Source organism: Danio rerio, chromosome 5 (assembly GCF_049306965.1).
Source record: "Danio rerio strain Tuebingen ecotype United States chromosome 5, GRCz12tu, whole genome shotgun sequence".
NCBI lineage: Eukaryota > Metazoa > Chordata > Actinopteri > Cypriniformes > Danionidae > Danio > Danio rerio.
In genome coordinates this window covers 73,640,552-73,661,934 of record NC_133180.1, presented here as the reverse complement: position 1 = coordinate 73,661,934, position 21,383 = coordinate 73,640,552, and the positions used below count along the sequence as shown (strand labels likewise).

Here is a 21,383-nt window from a genome sequence, read left to right as displayed (position 1 = left end):
TTAGCCCCTTTAAGCTATTTTTTTTTCAATAATTTACAGAGCAAACCATCGTTATACAATAATTTGCCTAATTACCCTAACCTGCGTAGTTAACCTAATTAACCTAGTTAAGCCTTTAAATGTCACTTTAAGCTGTATAGAAGTGTGAAAAATATCAGATAAAATATTATTTACTGTCATCATGACAAAGATAAAATAAATCAGTTATTAGAAATAGGTTTTTAAAACTTTTATGTTTAGAAATGTGCTAAAACAACCTTCCCTCCGTTAAACAGAAATTTGGGAAAAAAACAAACAGGGGTGCTAATAATTCTGACTTCAACTATATATATATATATATATATATATATATATATATATATATATATATATATATATATATATATAATGTGTTACCACGGGGGTGGAGTGACAGAGGACAACAGGAGGTAAGATCCAATATGCAGGTTTATTCAATGTCAGGCAAGCAGTGGTCATCAGGTGCAAACAGGTATGTATAGACAGTCCAGAATCGTAGTCGATATAAACAGGCAACAGGTCAAAAGGCAGGCGGCTAAACAGGAGAACAAGGAAAACAAGGCTAAGGTCTAACACAGAGAAACAAGACAGGGAAACGCCTTGTAATGTCACAAATGCAAAAAAGACTCGGCCAACTGGAAGCGTCAAAGAGTGGCTTATGAATGGAGTGATATCAGTCTGTGAACAAGGTCCAGCTGGTAATTGCAATCAGGATAGATGAATGAGCAGGCGTGCGTGTTTGGGAGCAGTGCATGTATGAAAATGTAGTCCTGGGAAATGCGGAAATGTAGTAATGAGAGTTCGTGTGAGAACCAGCGATCCTCTGGGAAGCGATCGCTGGTTGTGTGACAATATGTATGTGTGTACATATATATATATATATAGAAGATTATATAATTAACAATACTGATGCTAGCATCTAAAAGCCGTTATTTTAAGATCATGGGACCTTTAAAGACTGTTGAAAGTTGCGAAGATGTTTTTTCACTGAAAAAAAAAAGTATATTAAAAAAGAATATTAAGTAGGGGGCGGGGCTTTGTTTTGGTGCATCATTCCCTTATAGCAAACTAACAGTAAAGGCTGATTTATTCTTCTGCGTTCGTCACATAGCCCTCGCCGTGGCTAATGTTGACGCACCTCTCAAAAAATGCAACTAGACATCGCAACAATACGTAGCACAATCTCTGTGATTGGTCAGCTTGGTAAAGGTGACGAGTGTAGATATTGCTGAGAGCCACGAGCCTGATGGAGCGAGTGTTTACAAGTGTTGAGTCCTGTGAAGGAGCCCCAGATGTTTTGTGTTTATCTTATGGTTAAAGTTGTTGCCCGTCCGCCGGTTCCCACCTCTGAATGAGCGTGTTTAGGCTACTTATACATTAAGGTACACTGTTTAAAAAATCTCTGGGTGCAGGAAAAAAAAGTTTAAAATAACGGCCGTTAAATAACAGAAATTTACCAGAAATTTAAATTCGAAGAAATTTCTGTAATTTAATGTCTGCTGTTTTACAGTAAATTTCTGTAATTTAACAGCAGTTATTTTACGTTTTTTTTTGGCATCCCAGCTGCTGGAAATAAAATGTAAAATTACGGATTTTTTTTACAGTGTAGCATTCAGATAAATCAAAACGCCCGGGAGGAAACATGATACGGAGGAATAAAACATAACCTACAGCCAGCTAGCTTTTCAGAAGTGTTATTCCAGAGCAACACAAACAGCATGCGGAAGTATAACGGCTACATGCAAGGCATGCGCTGTGTGTCACGGCGATCGCTCAAGGCAGCATAAACCAGCCTTAAGAGGGGCGTGGCTAAGAATATTGACAAACTGACATCGTCAGAAAAGAACCACCACTCCAAACGCAAAAGCAAATAGTCCAAATACCAAAACAAAACTAACAAAATAAAAAAATAAAAATGACCGTACACCTAAAGAACAACGTGCGTTAGAACAATAAACATTGTGCTTAAACTAAAGCATTACCATTATTTCTTATGTACCAATTCCAACTATTAACTTCTGACTTAACAAATTCTAATAAGATATTAGCTGTTTACCAGTGCATATAAAGTACATATTCTGCATCTTCCTCTACATCTTTAATCCTTACCCAATGTCTAAACCCATATTCTACAATCGTAACTTTTAATAAGCAACAAATTAGTAGTTTATGGTTTGTTTATGGTGGGAGTTGTACCCTAAATTAAAGTCAAATTATTAATGTTTTGTAAGCTCACTTTAATTGAATACAGTACAGCAATTTGCATTTGTGCTTTTTTATTTATTTTTATAGTTATATATCTTCTTAATAACTTGTATTAATTGTTTATGCTAAATTATATAAGGCCTCATTTTATTATTGTATATAATAGATATATATGCTTTGACACAATAATTATAATGAAAAGCGCTATACAAATAAACTTGAATTGAATTAGGGCTGGGCCGTTAAGCGATAATATATCGAATCGCAAAATAATTTATATCGACAACAATGATAAGCTCTCTACTTTTTGACTATATATTGATCTAAGAGCCAATCACACGGCAGAAATGTGCAACAATGGGAATCTAGAAGTGTGTTGATATTAGAGATGCACTGAATTTTTAGCCTCAAAATATTATCGGCCTCCAAAAGCAGGTTATGCTGTTTAATAGACCCTTTAACTTGTGACTTCAGTCATTGTTGGGATCTGGAGGAATTAACAACTGACATTGAAATATATATATATCATTATTGTTTAATATGGAAAAGAATAATTCGAGAATGCATTTTGCCATATCGCCCAGCCCTAAATTGAATTGAATATATTGGTTTATGACGTTGAATTGAAAGTTTTTACTCTATAAGTTGGTGTTTTGGTAATGTATAAATTCTAAAGGACATTGATAATGCAGCTTTACAGATTTGACTGTTATGTCAACAATGGGTTTAACATTGAGCAGTTTTAGGGCAAGAAGTTATGACTGTGTAACAATGGTATAAATGATCTACTTCTAAATTGTACTTGTTATTTTAACAGTTATATCATTAACTCTTTCAGTAAACAAGTCTGAATAATATTTAATGAATATTGGCAGGGTCTTAGACATACAGCTGAAGGGGTTTTGTGTTTAAAAAGATTGAAATATCATTCATCCTTCATTCACTTTTTTGTCGGCTTTGTCCCTTTATTAATCCGGGGTCGCCACAACCAAATGAACCGCCAACTTATCCAGCAAGTTTTTTACGCAGAGGATGCCCTTCCAGCCGCAACCCATCTCTGGGAAACATCCACGCACACATTCACACACACACTCATACACTACGGACAATTTAGCCTACCCAATTCACCTGTACCGCATGTCTTTGGACTGTGGGGGAAACCGGAGCACCCGGAGAAAACCCACGCGAACGCAGGGAGAACGTGCAAACTCCACACAGAAACGCCAACTGAGTCGAGGATCGAACCAGCGACCTTCTTGCTTGTGAGGCGAACGTGCTACCCACTGCGTCGCCCCAGATTGAAATATCAATCTGTTTTATTTTTTCAAACTAGTTTTTAGAAAGTATTAACAAAAATGGTAATTTTTTTCGGTGGTGATTTGTTTGTCACAGTATGCTTCGAAAGTGTCCTTTTAATATGGAAACTGATACACACACTTTTAGATTATCTTTGAACATTTTGTGGTGTAGTTATCTTGTGATTTGAGCTGAAACAGTTGAAAATAATACATCCTGAAACATGCTGCGATTTATTAACCCAATGCTGCGTCAAACCCAACTAACCCAACAGTTGGGTTTAAAAAATGAAAATGAATGTAAAAAACTGAAATTGTGTTTGTCCATATTTGTGGTGATGTTTTGTGTTTTTTTGTCACTGTATGCTTCAAACGTGTCCTTTTCATATTGAAACTGATACACATAGAACGAATCACAGATTTCTGTTCTCCATATCGAGAAATGGTAAAGCTCAGTTTCACTCAAAAACCGAAAGTATGAATATTTTGGCACACAGAAACTCTTTCAAAGCAAAAGCAAACACTCATTTTTATCCATATTTGCGTCTCTCGCTGTCACTGTATGCGAGCTCACAGATTGAATCTTCTGACGTTGGAAATCAACACGTGCTGTTGTGAATAATTCAGCGATGTGGCTTCTCATTGGAGGAGGACACAGACTCATGAATATTAATGAAGCAATGACGCATCATGGATTACTGTAGTCATTTGGCACATCACAGCATTTGACGTCAACACAATGCAGATTTTAAAGTATAATAGCTTTAAAAAAAACACAGAATTAACAATATTTCTCTAACATTTAACTTTAACCAATGCTAATAGTTCACTTTAAAAAATGCTGGGTTTTTATAACCCAAAGTTGAGTCAAATATTGACAAACTCATTCCTGTGTTTTTTCCCCATTCAATTTTAATTACACTTTATTTATCCCAACAGTTGGGCTTGTCCATATTTGACCAGACTATGGGTTACAACAACAATATAAAAAAGTAATTATTTTATTCTTTCATTTTCCTTCAGCTTAGTTCCTTATTTATCAGAGGTCGCCACAGCAGCATGAACCACCAACTATTTCAGCATATGTTTTATACAGCGGATGCCTGCAAAGTAGTAGGAAACAACCATACACTCTCTCTCTCTCTCTCTCACACACACACACACACACACACACACACACAGACTAAGGTTAATACAGTCATTCAATACACCTATAGCGCATGTGTTTGGAATGGGAAAAAAACAGAGCATCCAGAGGAAGCCTACGCCAACATAGGGAGAGCATGCAAACTCCACACAGAAATGCCAACTGGCCCAGCTGGGACTTGAACCAGCGATCTTCTTGCTTTAAGGCGATTGTGCTAACCACTGAGCCACTATGCCGCCAGAAGTGATTATTTACTTTACTTAAAAATGTGAGTAAACCCATTGCCTTCAATGCAACAAGTTGACTTTACTTAAACAGGTGAGTAAACCCACATTGTAACCTTTAAGTTGATTTAACGTAATTTTTCTAATTATGCAAATATTTCATTTGCTTGAAATTTTTAAGGCAACTCACTTTTTTAAGTAAAGTCAACCACTTGTTTTAAAAGCAACAGGTTTACTCACTTACTTTAAGTAAAGCCAACTAATATTTTTTTTTAAAGGGAACTCAGCATTGTTTAGAGTGTGGATGCATCCGAAATCGCATACTTCCATACTATCAAGTATGCTAAATACTGTATGTGAGCCAAGTAGTATGTCCGAATTCACAAGTTGCGTCCCAAATCGCACACTTATGCAATGTTCTACACCATTTTGTAGTATTAATAGTAGGGATGTAACGGTATCAGAATTTCACGGTACGATAATACCTCGGTATGAATGGCACGGTACAGTATTTATTGAATAACTTCAATTTCAATAAAACTAATGAAAAGACTTGAAAAAAGTGCCAAAAGTGTTTATTTACTTTAGCACTGAACATATCAATGACATACAAATTAGCCATCTATCTGTAAGTTTTGAAACAGGATCTTTTCCAATTTTAATAACAAAAAACTATTAAACCATATAAAAAAATTATTTCAATTCAGTATTGTTGAAAACTCGTCACATTCAACATTTAATCACTCACTTAGATAGACTCACTTTGTTTCTGGGACAGAGAGATATGATTTAGCCAAGGTTGACAGCAGTGGGTAACATTGTGCATTGTCTTTCCACCAACATTTTTTCTTTGTCTGTCACCTTTTCTCCTTTTTCGTATCTTTTTAGAAAGAAACCGAAATGCTTCCACACATCCGATTTAAAACCCGCTTTAAGTTCGATCATTTCCAGCTCTTTTTCTTCCCCGCTACTAGCAACACACTCCATTTCCGCATTACTGGATCTGTAGCGACAACAGACCGCAAAGGATGATGGCCACGCCTGGGCTGATGGGAATTGTAGTTCCCGCTACCTCCCGTTTGCTTTATTCGCCTAAGTAAATTTTTCTTAGAAATATAGAATATATTTATTGAGTCATGCGCCTACGGTAATATTGAAAAAAATTACTTTTGCGGTATGACGGTATTTACAATAATGTTACATCCCTAATAAATAGTTTAAGTATTCACACTGAAAACTCTATAAATAATAAGTGCACTTTAATTACCTGGAGGATGCACTCATTCAGCCGGTAAAATGAAGTGTGTAATGATGGACACTTCACGCACTCAGTAACTGCAGGCTTGCTCACGTAGCGGAAGGGGCGGAGCTATCGGGGTGCACATGTTGGATAACTTTATTTATTTTAGATGGGGAAAGCAATATTCTTCTACGAGATTGATTATAGCGTAAATATTGCTTTAAAACAAAATATCACAATGTCAGATCTTTCCAATATCGTGCAGCCCTATCATAGAGTGTATACGGCTGTTTCTGTGTCAAGTGCTTTCACTGAGAGCTCATATTGTTCAGTCCAGTTGCAAAGTCGTTCAGCAACCCAAACATTTTACTGTCCTTATAATACAAGTATTTGCATTTTGCAAAACAGCTTGTCCCAAAAGTGAGGTCAAATACTTGTAGGCTGTCAATTAAAATGACCACAACAGAGAAATTGCGACGTCTGTTCAGAGGAAGGAATTTGTGGACGGATCATGCACCACTTAACCGTTTGCCTGCTTTTTAACGCTTGTATTTTGTATTGCATTTAGTTTAACTCTGTTTTTTTATTGATGCATATTAGCCAGAGAGTTAGAGGATTGATTATAAAGAATCAGAAAGACAGCAATTGTTTCAAGCTACTTGCAGAAAACAAAATTAGGGCACATTTTCGTCCTCTCTGAATCAGACAGGGCAATTATAAATTGTAGTATCAAAAATATTTAGGTAATATAATAAGAGGTAATTAATAATGACAGTACATTATTACAAGATAATTAACACGTGTCGTAACAGTAATACAGATAAATATGTAAATACAAATATGCAAGGTAAACATATATATTTTCTCTGTGCTCTCTATTTAAAATGAAGCCAGGAATAAGGAAATTAGGATTTCTTTTAAATCAAGAGCTTTAATAATCTTTTTATATGAGACAAGAAGGGTTGCCAAATAGTGTACAATTATTTTGCAAATTATATATCTAATATTTTCTATCTGAATTGACTACATCAGATCATGCGTTCAATGAACATAAGTACGGAGAAGGTTGTATTGCATGTGTGTACAGTTGAAGTCAGAATTATAAGCCCCCCTTTGAATTTTTTTTTTCTTTTTTTTTTTTAAATTTTTCCAAAATGATGTTTAACAGAGCAAGGAAATTTTCACAGTATGTCTGATAATATTTTTTCTTCTGGAGAAAGTCTTATTTGCTTTATTTCGGCTAGAATAAAAGCAGTTTTAAATTTTTTGAAAGCCATTTTAAGGTCAAAAATATTAGCCCCTTTAATTATTAATTATTAGTTATTTATTATTAATTATTAGCCCCTTGTCTACAGAACAAACCATCATCATACAATAACTTACCCTAACCTGCCTAGTTAATCCATTTAACCCAGTTAAGCCTTTAAATGTTGCTTTAAGCTGTATAGAAGTGTCTTGAAAAATATCTAGTTAAATATTGTTTACTGTTTTCATAGCAAAGATAAAATAAATTTGTTGTTAGAGATGAGTTATTAAAACTGTTAAACAGAAATTGGGGAAAAAATAAACAAGGGGGCTTATAATATGGATTTAAAATACTTGACATAAAATTATAAATAAATAAATATATGTGTGGCAGTAAATGTCTGAGTAATTCTTTCAAAAAATTAATGTTTGTTCAAAATCTTATATAAGTTAAGCTGAAAAAACACAATTTGGGGGGGGGGGGGCAACTTCATTATTTTACGTTCAATCTACTTAAATTTGTAAAATCTATTAAGTTAACTTATTTCCTTCTTGTTGTCCCAACTCAAATCGATAGTGTGGAGCCCTCATGTCTACAGTGCACTGTAAGAAAATTCTTGCTGCCTTAATATTTTTTTTCTCAGCTTATATCAATCAAACTGACTAAAAATATTAAGTTAAATTTAGTGCAATTTAAAAATATTTAGTTGAAACCTGATTTATTTATTAAAATAAGTTAAAGAAACAAAAACATTTAGTCAAGAGTCAAGACTTTCTGTCAAGTGCAGGCTTAATCACGCTGCATTTTTATAAGAAAAAACAGTTTTACAGTACAAGCAAACCAGAAAGGGAATGATTTTTTTAGACGTAAAACTTTTCATTAATTTAAATGAATACTGTTGTGTCTTTTCTCTTTTTTCTCACTGTGAGTCTCATTATTTGCACACTTTGGACATGTTGTTGCTTTTTTGTTAGATTAGAAATGCATCTTAGAAAAACTTTCTCCATCTATTCATTTGCAGCGTATAGCCTCTTAAATAATACAGTGCAGTGGATGACCCCTCAGCAAAAGGATTGTTGAAGTTTTTTTTTTTAATTCACACTTTCAATTAGGTCACATTCTTATATCCATCGATAAGGTGAAAAACATTAATGAGATTCTGGCAGTTTTCTTTGTGAATCTTGTGAAGTGGTTGGCTGTCCTAACACGCCGCAATTGCAACACGGTTATTAATCTGATGATTTAAGGTTTCTAAAAGCCTTATATTTTGACATCGGAGAATTGGCAGACTTTATTTGATTTTCTAGGAGGGAAAAAAACAATAGCATTGTTTAAGAGAGAAAGACTGGCAGAAAGAAAGACTTCCTGTTTACAGCGTAGTGCACTGGCAGCATATTCTTGTGTGTAAATACTGTGTGTTTGGCAACAGGTACATACACAGTTTTCAAGGGTGTCCTTATTCGCTGTTGTTTTAGTTTGGAGATTAAAAATTGATTTTATTAGGATCTATCTCAGTTTTTTCCAGTGAAATAATTGTGTAATGGCGGAGTGGGTAGCATATTCACCTCACAGCAAGAAGGTTGCTGGTTCGAGTCTCTTCTGGGCCAGTTGGCATTTCTGTGTGGAGTTTGAATGTTCTCTAAAGTACACTTATTATTTATAGAGTTTTCAGTGTTAATACTTAAACTATTTATTAGGGATGTAACATTATTGTAAATACCGTCATACCGCAATAGTAATTTTTTTCAATATTACCGTAGGCCCATGACTCAATAATGTTGGTGTGGGTTTCCTCCTGAAAATTAATATGTATAATAAATATATTTAATGTTTTTGGTATGTGAAGAGACTTTCGACCAGCGTGTTTCTGAATACAATCACCTATTGCACCTTTAATATTAAAGGGCCTATATAGGGAATTTGGAAACACTTATTATTAGTGACACAGGTGAACATTAAAGTCTGTAGTACGCTGGGGGGGAAGCTCACATCTGTGCCACGTGTAGGAAAACTTTGCATGGCACAGAGGACACATAACCAGCTCGAGACAGCAGCCCAGAATGCTTCTAAACAACAAACTACACAGCAGATTTGAAGGGAAAAACATCATTTGAAGTATGAGCAAAGCGGTACTGATAAGTTTGAAGTTATATGAAAACAACTGTGTATATGAAGAGGTCAGATGCAAAATCCTCAAAGTGCCGTCTCAAATTTTCTTCTAAAATTAGCATTTTCTCAGCCTTTTATGTTTATGTTCATGTTAAAGGCAATGAAGATGACTTATTTTTGCCATAAAAGTGAAAGGAGACTATACAGACTTTGCACTGAAATAATGATTCATTGGATTTACTACTTTTTTGTAAGGTCAGTGGTTGCAAACAATTTATATGGGCTGAATTTAAACAAACAAATTAAGTTGAACATTACTAAATTTAATCGTTTGGTTAAATTTCGCCCATATAAACAGAGGCTCAGTGGTTAGCACTGTTGCCTGATTGCAAAAAGATCACTGGTTCAAGTGCCAGCTGGTCCAGTTGGCGTTTCTGTGTGGAGTTTGTATGTTCTCCTCGTGTTGGCATGGGTTTCTTCCTGGTGCTCCGGTTTCCCCCACCGTCTAAACACATGCGCCATAGGTGAATTGTACTAACTAAATTGGCTGTAGTGTATAAGCGTGTATGGATGTTTCCCAGAACTGGGTTGTAGCTGAAAGGGCATCCACTGTTTAAAACATATGCTTGAATAGCTGGTGGTTCATTCCACTGTGGTGACCCCCTATAAGGTGAAGTAAATTGACCGTAGTGTGTGTGTGTGTGTTTGTGTGTGTTGCAGCTGGAAGAATATCTGTTGCTTGAAACATATGCTGGAATAGTTGATGGTTCATTTCACTGTGGCGACTTCTAAAATAGAAACTAAGCCAAAGGAAAATGAATGAATAAATGAATGAATGAATAAATTCAGTTGTCATATCCCATCCTTTTGATTGAGCAGAGTCCAACAAATATACAATGCGGAAAGTAAGGTCTAGTTTTTTTTAAGTTTCATACAAGCTGTTCACATAAAAAAAAAAAAATCATAATCAATAAACATTATTACATACACTCACTGGCCACTTTATTAGGTACACCGTACTACTACTAGGTTGGACCCCCTTTTGCTTTCAACAAGCTACTGGAAATATTCCTCAGAGATTTTGCTCCATATTAACATGATAGCATCACGCAGTTGCTGCAGATTTGTCGGCTGCACGTCCATGATTAGAATCTCATGTTTCACCACATCCCAAAGGAGCTCTATTGGATTGAGATCTGCTGACTGTGGAGGCCATTTGAGTACAGTGAACATATTGTCATGTTTAAGAAACCAGTCTGAGATGATTTACGCTTTATGACATGGTGGGTTATCCTGCTGGAAGTAGCCATCAGAAGATGTCTACATTGTGGTCATAAAGGGTTGAACACTGTCAGCAACAATACTCAGGTTGGCTGTGGCATTTACATAATGCTTAATTGGTACTAATGGGCCCAAAGTGTGTCTAAATAAATATTGATACAAGGCAGGATGGACCATGCTTTCATGTTGTTGATACCAAATTCTGACCTGACCATCCGAATGTCACAGTATGGAGACGTATCAGTCCAGGCAACTTTTCTCCAATCTTCAATTGTTTAATTTTGGTGAGCCTGTGTGAATTGTAGCCTCAGTTTCCTGTTCTTAGTTGACAGGAGCGGCACCCGGTGTGGTTTTCTGCTGCTGTAGCCCATCCGCCTCAAGGTTGGACGTGTTGTGTGTTCAGAGATGCTCTTCTGCAGACCTCGGTCATAATGAGTGGTTATTTGAGTTACTGTTTGCCTCTCTATCAGCTGGAACCAGTCTGGCCATTCTCCTCTGACCTCTGGCATCAACAAGGCATTTGCGCCCACAGAACTGCCGCTCACTGGATATTTTCTCTTTTTCAGACCCTTCTCCATAAACTCTAGACATGGTTGTGCGTGAAAATCCCAGTAGATCAGCAGTTTCTGAAATACTCAGCTGGCACCAACAACCATGCCACATTCAAAGTCGCTTAAATCACCTCTCTTCCCCATTCCGATGCTCGGTTTGAACCGCAGCAGATCGTCTTGACCATGTCTACATGCCTAAATGCATTTCAATGCAATGAAATTTGCATTACAAGCTGTTGGACAGGTGTACCTAATAAAGTGGCCGGTGAGTGTATAATACAGCACCTCTTATATGAAAGGTTAGCAGTTCGCCAGTGAACACAAAAGCTTTAATATTCTTATATGCATTGTTTTTGAAAAGCCGTACTCCCTTCAATTGTAGTGCCTGAACGGCTGACATTATTTCTCCCGCCCGCGCAGGCCGGGTGGCATCAGAAACAACCCAAATTTGTTTCAAAAGCAGATCGAGTTGTGATTAGAGATGCATTTCTTTTGCACTGATTGTTCAGAAAAGTATCTATTTAGAAAGCGACCCGGTCAGTTTTGATAATATGATGCATGTTGACTTTCACATTATAAACGAGGCTTTTAGACATTTCCAACATGCATTGATTCGAAAACGCTGATTGCTGCTGTTGCAATAGGTCTGTAATAACATCCAGAAAACCGGCTACAGTTTATACATGTCTTGAACCCTCAGTAAGTGAATCCAGAGTCCATTTTTATTGTCTGAAGTGTGATTAGCATAAGATATACAATACACAACCAAAAAGCAAGGCATCATTTTTAATCCAAACATTGACATTCCCTATTGATGCCATGCAGAGTGGATCTGTTTTTTTTTTTTTGCCTAGCAGACTGGAGGTCGAGTGCAAAGCGAAGCACTAGTGGGTGTATCGCCGCTCTGATCTTTTTAAGGATTCTCATGACTTCCTGTTTCTACCGGCGATCCCCCTTTTTTTTTTTTTTAGATTTCTTTTCTCTCTTTTTTTTTTTTTTTAATTTGGCAGTTGCCATGGACATCTGCACCAACATGATAAGACTGTAATTGTACCAATATCTGCCCCGGGGTTCAAATGATTTGAAGACCGTCACATGAACAGTCAAATGGTCCATCTTGAAACTATCTTTGTGATATATTCAGTTAAATCAGCATATAAAAACTGGCTTTCACAGGGCTCCTTTTTTCCTCCTCCTTTTATATTTTTAAACCAAATATAATGCAATTCAGCTACAGTTAAAAGAAATGACTTAAGGGTTGCCTTAAAAATGAGCAAAATGCATAAAGGCCGCTGTAAATTAACATAGGGATTTGCACTTTAATGAAGGGGGGCAAATGGTATGGAATTGCAATCAGTTCCCATGTGTATAATGCTTGAGATATCTATTCAAATGAATGAGCGTTATTTGGAATAAATGCATCATATTTAAGTATTGTGTGTTATAAGTGCCAAGAGAGTCCTTTCGAATCAGTTGTAGAATTTTGGTTACACTGGGAAGAATATAAGCAGAACTGACATATTAATTTCAATGTAATAATTCGACGTTTGCACGCATAGTTCTTATATATACGGAGTCATTCATTCATTTATTCATTTTATTTTCGGCTTAGTCTCTTTATTAATCTGGGGTCGCCACAGCGGAATGAACTGCCGACTTCGTTTTTATGCAGCGGATGCCCTTCCAGCTGCAACCCATCACTGGGAAACTTCCATACACACGCATTTACACACATACACTACAGAACTTATCTAACCCAATACACCTATAGCACATGCTTTTGGGCTTGTGGGGGAAACCGGAGCACCCGGAGGAAGCCCACGCCGACACAGGGAGAACATGCAAACTCTTCACAAAAATGCTAACTGAACCAGCCGGGGCTCCAACCAGCGAACTTCTGAGGCAATTGTGCTTTTCACTGCACCACCGTGCTTCAATATATACGGAGTATGTTTACTATTTTGAATAAGTTTATTGCTTCATGCTAATAGTGTGCACTGTAAAGATGCTTGGTTCCATACAATTAATCTGTGTTGGGACAACATAATAATAATAATAATAATAATAATATTTAATTTATAGCACGCTTTTCTAAAAAACCAAAGCGCTTACAAGAAAGTAAAAACAACAAAGCACAGTAAACAACAAAAATACAATAAAAAACACACTAGGAATGAAAGATATCACAAATTAAAAACAGTCCTAAAAAGATGAGCTTTAAGTAGCTTTTTAAAAGATAAATGAATTAAGTGAACTAGTTAGATTTTACAAATTTAGTAAACTATTAAGTTGTCCCAAAAAAAAAAATTCAAGAAATGTGTTGTTTAGGCTTATTTTAAATAAGTAGTAGTTTGAACAAATACCATTCAATTTTTTAAGTGTATTTGTTGTTTTAATTGAAAAATATTTCAAAGAAAAGCAAAAAAAAACATATTTTTATATTAATTTATATATATGTATGTATATATATATATATATATATATATATATATATATATATATATATATATATATATATATATGTATATATATGTATATATATATATATGTATATATATGTATATATATATATATGTATATATATATGTATATATATATATATATATGTATATATATATATATATATATATATATATATATATATATATATATGTGTATATATATATATGTACGTTATATATGTATATATGTAACGTTACATCAGCTTTGCATGAAGCTAAAACAGTTTTAAAACAGAACATTACCTGTGAAAGAGAAATCCTTCAACCATTGTGTCATCCTTTCTCTAGCGTGCAAAAGTAACTCCAATATTGATCAGGTTTTAAAAAAATTTTGATTCAGCAGGTTTTTACAGATTGCGCGCGTGCTCTTTCTCTCGTGAACGCGCGGCGGAGCTGCATACAAAAGGCTGAGCAGTTGTTCAAATCTGCATTTGCTGGCAGACAGATTGGGCTACTTATCGGAATTATGAGATGTCGGTCTGACTCTATTTAATTGGATGAACATTTTTTAGTTTTATGCCTTACCCAAAATATAAAAATACATATAAACACATTTAGATGATTATTTACTGTAATCATTACTATTAGACTGTGAAGAGACTTTCAACCAGCACAACAAAAAATGCTTCTGAAGACGATCACCTACTGCACCTTTAAGACTTTTTAGATGTTTGGACTAGAAGTGAGACACAAACCTTAAGTAAAAACTCCATATCATATGCGTCTATCCCTATATATTCTTCTAATAAGTGGCATTTGATTGAACACTAATACCCAGCAAGCCAATTAGCAGTCATTTGCACAAAAGCATCAGAAATGGGACGGTTAATAAGCGGTGACTCAGAAGTGCCATTTACCTTTTGCGATAGTCAGAAGCAAAAATGTCATTGAACAAAACAAAACAAAACCACACAAAAATAAAAATCCATCACTGTAGTGTTCGCAAAGTAAGGTCAAACGAACTAAAAAAATCCAAAGCAGCAGGTCTGCGTAATGACAACTATATTATAACAGCACTAATTTGACAGCAAAACAAGAAGAAGAGCTTCAGATAAAGCAGGAACATGCATAACTTTATGATTACATGGCAATAGGCCATAAACGCGCAATTTAAGCTTCTCTCCGGAAGACTTTCTTGGCACTTTGCCTAAGGAGCGCGGGGTCGTTTCAGGTCAGGCCTGGCGTGTTGTTGTAAAGGAAGTGCAGAGCATTCGACTGGCTGCATTTCACTTCCTTGTTTTTCACGTGCCGGAATCACATTTGAGAAATCAGACGCAGAAGATTCAGAGGGTTGAAGAGCATGTCCACAAAAACAGCTTTTGGTGTAAATCGGCACACACTTTTTGGGCATCTAAAATGCACACGGAGTCGCCTGCAAGCTCACCTGGGATCAGTCTGAACAGGTCAGGATGTTTAACATGGGTTTGTTGTTTTTTTCGACACATTTGTTTACCGCACTATCTGTGTGCTTTAGAAACGGATGATGATAGTCTTGTTTTTGTTGGATTCTGGCTTCCTGTGTTTTGCATGTGAATGCTTTTAATGCATGAAATAAAAATACGGAGAAAATGATCCTTATGGTTGGAAATGAAGTGCATGTTGTCAGATACAAAATAAAGTTTTGATATATACAGTGCTGTGATCCTTACTTAATATTCAGATGATCTTTGGCATGGCAGAGATGTTAATTTTGACACATACAATGTATTTTTGCATATTGCATTATTCGACAGGGACACATATAAATATGTCAACATGTTCTTGTTCTTGTTTCGAAGGTTTGTTTTTGTAGGAATTTGCCTTCCTATGTTTTGCATTTGAATTGTTTTAATTCAAATAAAATGTAAATGTAATATAAAATTTAAATACTGTGAAAATCTCATTTAAAGCTGTATAAATGTTAATTAAAAATTAAGTTTTGATCTATTTACAAAAGTTTACAAAATATTGGAACAAAAAATCTATGGAGTTACTCTAGGGCCGTATATACAGTTGAAGTCAGAATTATTAGCCCCCTTCATATGTTTTTTTTTTTTTTTTATATATATATTTTCCAAATTATGTGTAACAGAGCAAGGAAATTTTCACTGTGTGTCTGATAATATTTTTTCTTCTGGAAAAAGTCTTATTTGTTTTACTCTGGCTAGAATAAAAGCCGCTATTAATTTTTTAAACACCATTTTTGGGACAAAATTATTAGCCCCTTTAAGCTATATTTTTTCTCGATAATCTACAGAACAAACCATGGTTATACAATAACTTACCCTAACCTGCCTAGTTAACCTAGTTAACCTAGTTAAGCCTTTAAATGTCACTTTAAGCTGTATAGAAGTGTCTTGAAAAATATCTAGTAAAATATTATTTACTGTCATCATGACAAAGATAAAATAAATCAGTTATAAGAAATGAGTTATTAAAACTATTATGTTTAGAAATGTGTTGAAAGAATCTTCTCTCCATTAAACAGAAATTGGGGAAAAAATAAACAAGCGGTCTAATAATTCAGGGGGGCTAATAATTCTGATTTCAACTGTACTTGCAACATAAAAAAAGTTTTGCAAATAACAAATAAAGTATTTAGCACAATATTTTTTAAATAATGCAAATCTCAAAAACAGAAAATGAAGGAGTTTAAACATAGAAAAGAACGTTTTTAAGCAAAGGGAATATACAGTATTTGAAGTCAGAATTATTAGCCCCCCTATTTTTCCCCCCAATTTCTGTTTAACGGAAGGAAGATTTTTTCACATTTCTAAACATATTAGTTTTAATAACTCATCTCTAATAACTGATTTATTTTCTCTTTGCCATGATGACAGTAAATAATATTAGACTAGATATTTTTCAAGACACTTCTATACAGCTTAAAGTGACATTTAAAGGCTTAACTGGGTTAATTAGGGTAACTAGGCAGATTAGGGTAATTAGGCAAGTTATTGTATAGTGATGGTTTGTTCTGTAGAATATTGAAAAAAATATATAGCTAATAGTGGCTAATAATGTTTACCTTAAAATTGTGTTTAAAATTTTTTAACTGCTTTCATTCTAGCCAAAATAAATCAAGTAAGACTTTCTCCAGAAGAAAAAATATTATCAGATATACTTGTAGGCTTGTTTGTCTATGCTTTAAGCTTGTAAGCTTGTTTCTTATATTTTATGCATATGGAGCCCCCCCCCCCCCAAAATCATCCCAATCAGTCTAAAATTATCAATTTTCTTCTATAGTTATTCAACACATCTATTTAAATTGTATTCATATATCACAGTATACAAAAATATTGCAATATTAGATTTTTTTCCAATATCTTGCAGCCCTAATTCAAGCAATTTTTGGCATAAAAAATAGTTAATTTTGACCCATACACTGTGTTTTTGACTACTGTCGTACAAATATCCATGCAAAATAAGACATGGCCAAATATAAATATGCCAACGAGTTCTTATTTTGCAGGAATTTGTCTTCTTAAGCATTTGAACGCTTTTAATACTTTTGAGCTCTGTATTTTTTCCTCCCAGACAATCACAAACTGTTTTAATTATTATTCCTTTTTCCTCCCTCTCCATTAATGTGCGTCCTGTACTCAATTTGTGCGTTTGTTCCATGTTAAAAGGCTCCCCAAAAGCAGTTGCTCTACATTTAGCGAAGCCTCCTATTCAAGCCCAAATCAACGCTAGCTAAATAAATGAATAAATAAATAAAGGAAAGATGAATGCCGTCAGGAGGATGGCACATATTTTGCCATCACATTTGGTGACCGCTCGAACACTCGGTTGTTTTAGCTTGCTGAGGAATGTTTGCACAAAACCCAAAAGAAAAAGAAAAAAGACAAAAGACAAAAGCGATATTTTATTCATTAGCACTGTCTGTCTTTGTGTATTCTCATGCATTCTGGTCTGCATTTATATGCTAACATAATTTACTCCTCTAACCTAAGGCAGAGTGTACCATCACCTCGACAGACCTCAACTGAGTGTGTGTGTGTGTGTGTGTGTGTGTGTGTGTGTGTGTGTGTGTGTGTGTGTGTGTGTGTGTGTGTGTGTGTGTGTGTGTGTGTGTGTGTGTGTGTGCAGTCAGTGTTACTAATATCTCATGATGAATGTGTGTATATGCACGTGTGTGTTGATTTCAGATTCACCAAGAAGCCAAAAAAACCTCTCTCTGGCTATTGCATGGGCTATACATCTTTCTTGTTTTCATCTGAACAGTAAATATAATAAATAATATCACACAAAGTAATATTTCTTAATGTATGTAGGTATTGTTTTGTGCAAATGTAGCTTTTTTTTATTACTGATGTGCTTTTTTTAATGTAGAGTCCTGTCAAACTATCAGAGCAAATATAATTAAATGCTGAGATTGATTGATCATTTAGTTATTCTTAAAATAAATCTTATTATATAAAAAACCCTTACAGGCCACTTTATTAGGTACACCTGTCCAACTGCTCGTTAATGCAAATTTCTAATCAGCCAATCACATGGCAGCAACTCAATTCATTCAGGCATGAAGGCATGGTCAAGACGATCTGCTGCAGTTCAAACCGGGCATCAGAATGGGGAAGAAAGGTGATTACAGTGACTTTGAACGTGGCTTGGTTGTTGGTGCCAGGCGAGCTGGTCTGAGTATTTCAGAAACTGCTGATCTACTGGGATTTTCACACACAACCATCTCTAGGGTTTACAGAGAATGGTCTAATAAAAAGGAAACATCCAGTGAGAGGCAGTTCTGTGGGCGCAAATGCCTTGTTGATGCCAGAGGTCAGAGGAGAATGGCCTGACTGGTTCCTGCTGATAGAAAGGCAACAGTAACCAGGTTATCCACGGGGTCTTAAAAAGTCTTAAAATGTCTTAAATCTCAAAAGATAAATTTGAGGTCTTAAAGTCTTAAATCTACTGGAATATTGTTTTATAGGTCTTCAATCTTGTTTTAGGAGGTCTTAATTTTTCTTTGCATGTATAGCTACCCAATCTGGCCTTTAACACTAATACAATCACCAACAACCCCAATCTTAATTTAACTTTTAACTTTTTAATTAAAAAGAGCATTTAACTACTTTCCTTACAGTAACATTTGCTTAAAAGTTCTCCATTTATTTACTACTGAGGGTACTGACCTCACGTTTTTTACTGACCTCATTTTTTTATTATTACATTATTATTATTGCATTATTAAGTTAAAATCACTTAAGTTAAGTTATAATAATAATATTATGATAGGTCAAGTGAAAATCTTTTCCTACTGTGATAATCGAAAAAAAGCATTTAGTCATGTTAAGGGCTAATATTTCATTCTTAATGGTGTTAAAAATGTCTTAAAGAGTCTTAATTTTAACTTGGTGAAACCTGCAGAAACCCTGAGTAACTCAAAAAAAGCACTCGTTACAACCGAGGTATGCAGTAAAGCATCGCCATGTCTTAGGGTGCTTTTACATCTGTAGTCCCCTTCATTTGGTCCGGACCAAGAGCAATAAATGATACATTGTTGCATTTTCCACCGTCTTTAGGTCCTTTTCACACCACACTGCTGGCTTTGGTCTGAACCAGTTGGAAAGAACCAAATGCACTGACAAAATCCACATCTGTCATTGGCCAGATGTTGTTAAATGTATTGCCTAAACTGCTTATCGATTGGTCAGAATTCACGTGCGGGAAAATGTCAATGAACTCCCGCAAGTAAACAAACCAGCAGGCACAAAATGTCGCTTTTTACTAAGGAGGGACGACTGCGCTGACTGATTGTAACCCTGCTTTAGACAAGCTATACATTTCGAGAATGAAGCGAGGCTGGAAAACAATGTTTTAAAGAGCCCATATTATGGGTTTTTGAAAATTCCCCTCCATGTAGTGTGTAACACAGCTCTAAGTGAAGTGAAGTATCCAGCTAAGGCTTAAATCTGTAAGAATACAGTGTTTAAAACTGTTGATTCATCTATAAAAGAGTCGAATCATAGTGCTTCAAACGAGTCGCCTTGATACCGACTCATTAGGTGTTTCGCCATGACGTACGAACGAAACAAAGTTTTTCACGTGCACGCGCAAACCCGGGAGATTTCAAACCTGAGGCCCCGCCCTCTGACGCAGTAACCCAGACACACACACACACACACCCACAAACACACGCACACCCACAAACACACGCACACAAACATGCCGGTCGATTGAAGTCACACTGCAGATGGACATTATATTGAGTCTCTACCCAAAGATGAAACATCAGCATTATAACCAAGCAGTTGGAAACTTCTGGAAGCTACATGCTACAAAGAATACTTCATCTGAGTTTGTTAAAGGAAGGATCAGTAAAGAGTAACTGATGGACGTCAGGATGGGTTTCTTCCTACATTTCTCAAGTGTAAGTACGTGCGGTTAAAGTTGCCTCGTTGACTCTAGCTTGCAAATGTATTTAGTTGTGATTTGTTACTTGTAACAGCGTGTACTGTATCAGGTTAACTGGATATATTATCTTATCGCGTGCAAAGTCACGTTAAAAACGCGACGCGTGCTGTTTGTTTATGGAGCTCCGTGCTAGAGTTCTGCTCCCGCGATTTATTCGGAAATTTATTCCCGCGCCGCAGAAATCTGGCGCGGGGAGAGAGAGGGAGAGAGAGAGAGAGAGAGCGAGAGAGAGAGCGAACGAACGAACGAGCTTTGTGTACTTTGTGCTGTGTGTGTGTTTGGCTTGGCTGTCTGGACTGTATACTGGGTGATATTTGGTTGTGTTCTCCGCTCTATCGGGACCGGGCGCGGCGGGCAGAAAACGGAGCGGGTTCTCAGGCTAAAACCTGGCGGGTGCGGGCTGAAGCGGGAGCGTTGTCATCCGGAGGTGTGTGTGTGTGTTTTTGTGTGTGTGTGGTATGGCGAGTACACGACTGTCTCCTTCGTTCGGTTATCCGTGGCACTATCCACTCGCCATAGTGTGGCAGCTAAAGTCCACGCCTACACTATCGAGCGTGTATGAACTGTGATTACTTTTTAAATTGCTGATTAGCTATTGGCCATTTCCCTCTCTGACTGAAGGCAGTCGACCAATCGCGACAGACTGTCATCGGCCCAATCAGCGCAGATTAGCTTCGCGCTAAGGAGGGGTTTGGGAACAAATGAATCACTGGACGATTCATACAGGAGTCGCTGGGATAATTAGATAAAAATAAATGCAGATTATAAGACCATGAAAGTGTTTTTTGACCTTGCATGCATATTAGACTGTTGTTGGAGACCCTTACAACCAAGATATGACCTTATTTCATGTATAATATGGGCTCTTTAATGCATCACACATCAATTCAGGAGAAGTTGTGAATTCATTTAGCTAAACTGCGACATGGTGATCTTGCGGAAATATTACCAACGATCCATCAGGTAATGTTTTTCGCTCTCTTTCTGTTGGTAAAGCGCTGTCAACAAATATTTATCCTCCATATCCCTTAATGCACAGCGCATCAGCCTACAGCAGCTGGATTAGTCCAAAAGGCACAGTACTTTTTGAGGTTGGGTCTGTTTTAGAACGGATCATATTCTCACCACAAACGAACCGCTCCAGGGTTTAAACCGGCTTGAAGAGGTGCT

At 36.1% G+C, this 21,383-nt stretch overlaps 1 protein-coding gene across 4 annotated transcripts in view; it reads left to right on the top strand.

The window, feature by feature from the left end:
• Window positions 1–21,383, top strand: part of zbtb20 (zinc finger and BTB domain containing 20) — a 135,162-nt gene that overhangs the window by 16,424 nt on the left and 97,355 nt on the right. The window contains exon 1 of one of the 4 annotated variants that reach the window (XM_068221291.2): window positions 14,955–15,220. The gene's annotated coding sequence lies outside the window, so the exon portion shown is untranslated. 4 annotated transcript variants of the gene reach the window in all.